The following is a 2,384-nucleotide window of genomic DNA, read 5'->3' on the forward strand; positions in this document are numbered from 1 at the left end:
CATTCTCCCCAAATTGATGCTAATGAAGAGAAGGCAAACAATTATGTGGGCATTATGAACATGTAATTAGTATTTTTCTTGCCATTTCTCCTTCTCTCTAAAGCAACTCACAACTTAAGTTGCTTTAATTAATCATCTGAGGGCACTCTCAGTTCAGTTCCGTTCAGTTCAGTCGCTCAGTCGTGTCCAACTCTTTGCGACCCCAGGAATTGCAGCACGCCAGGCCTCCCTGTCCATCACCAACTCCCGGAGTTCACTCAAACTCACGTCCATCGAGTCAGTGATGCCATCCAGCCATTTCATCCTCTGCTGTCCCCTTTTCCTCCTTCCCCCAGTCCCTCCCAGCATCAGAGTCTTTTCCAATGAGTCAACTCTTCGCATGAGGTGGCCAAAGTACTGGAGTTTCAGCTTTAGCATCATTCCTTCCAAAGAAATCTGAGGACTGATCTCCTTCAGAATGGACTGGTTGGATCTCCTTGCAGTCCAAGGGACTCTCAAGAGTCTTCGCCAACATCACAGTTCACAGTTCAAAAGCATCAATTCTTCGGTGCTCAGCTTTCTTCACAGTCCAACTCTCACATCCATACATGACCACAGGAAAAACCATAGCCTTGACTAGACGAACCTTTGTTGCAAAGTAATGTCTCTGCTTTTGAATATGCTATCTAGGTTGGTCATAACTTTCCTTCCAAGGAGTAAGTATCTTTTACTTTCATGGCTGCAGTCACCATCTGCAGTGATTTTGGAGACCAAAAAATAAAGTCTGACACTGTTTCCACTGTTTTCACTCTTTCCCCATCTATTTCCCATGAAGTGACGGGACTGGATGCCATGATCTTCATTTTCTTAATGTTGAGCTTCAAGCAAACCTTTTCACTCTCCTCTTTCACTTTCATCAAGAGGCTTTTTGGTTCCTCTTCACTTTCTGCCATAAGGGTGGTGTCATTGGCATATCTGAGGTTATTGATATTTCTCCCAGCAATCTTGATTTCAGCTTTTGCTTCTTCCAGCCCAGAGTTTCTCATGATGTACTCTGCATATAAGTTAAATAAGCAGGGTGACAGTATACTGCCTTGATGAACTCTTTTTCCTATTTGGAACCAGTCTGTTGTTCCCTGTCCAGTTCTAACTGTTGCTTCCTGACCTGCATATATGTTTCTCAAGAGGCAGGTCAGGTTTGTCTGGTATTCCCATCTCTTTCAGAATTTTCCATAGTTTATTATGATTCACACAGTCAAAGGCTTTGGCATAGTCAATAAAGCAGAAATAAATGTTTTTCTGGAACTCTCTTGCTTTTTCCATGATCCAGCGGATGTTGGCAATTTGATCTCTGGTTCCTCTGCCTTTTCTAAAACCAGCTTGAACATCTGGAAGTTCACGGTTCACGTATTTCTGAGGGGACTCTCATTAATGTACAAATCAGCACATAATTTTTATTGGGGGTTGGGGGGAGGGAAGTGATTATTACCTGATTTTATATCACAAGAATAAACTTAGGTTCCAGTTTTATAGAGGTGGGATTCTAAGTTTTAAAGGAATATATTCAAACCATAATACCTCAATTGGCTGTCTGTGTTTACTGGCAGGAGGACTACAGAATTTAGCCAAAGTCTGAGAGGATCAGCAAAAGACAGAGTGAACATACAGGTCGCAGAATAAATAGGATTTGTGGTCTAACTGTGTAGAGAATGTGTGCTCTATTCTAGTTGATGCACCCTATGTGAGGGTACAGATTCCCAGGTGCATGCTTGTGTATACATGTGTGTGTGCATGTATGTGTATGTGTGTGTGTGTGTAATTTCTCAGCCAGTAAGCAATTAAGCTATTCACATGAGCTCAGTCACTTCAGTTGTGTCCAACTGTTTGCCACCCTTCAGGCTATAGCTCACCAAGCTTCACTGTCTGGGATTCTCCAGGCAAGAATTTTGGAGTGGGTTGCCATGCCCTCCTCCAGGGGATCTTCCCAACCCAGGAATCAAACTCTTGTCTCCTGTGTCTCCTGCATTGCAGGCAGAGTCTTTACTGCTGAGCCACTAGGGAAGCCCAAGCAGTTAAGCTATAATTGTCCTTATTTACAATAGTGCTGGGGGATTGGGATTTCTTGAGATTTATAATCAAATATGTGACAGGAGATCCAATTTGAACAGAAAAAGTGAATTTCATTTGTGTCCATGTGTGTGTATATACATATGTATATAGTATTTATTTTCTTATAAATTGAATAATTCAAGATTGCATTTAATCCAAGCTCATTACAATTATTTATATGTCTGCCTTGCATGCTAAAGAAACAATTTAAATTTCCATTCTTATTCCTAACATCTCATGGAATAAAAAAAAAAATTCAGATTGTTCTAAATGACTTTGATTTTCTCATAATGTGA

The sequence above is a fragment of the Bos indicus genome, chromosome 12 (assembly GCF_029378745.1).
Source record: "Bos indicus isolate NIAB-ARS_2022 breed Sahiwal x Tharparkar chromosome 12, NIAB-ARS_B.indTharparkar_mat_pri_1.0, whole genome shotgun sequence".
NCBI lineage: Eukaryota > Metazoa > Chordata > Mammalia > Artiodactyla > Bovidae > Bos > Bos indicus.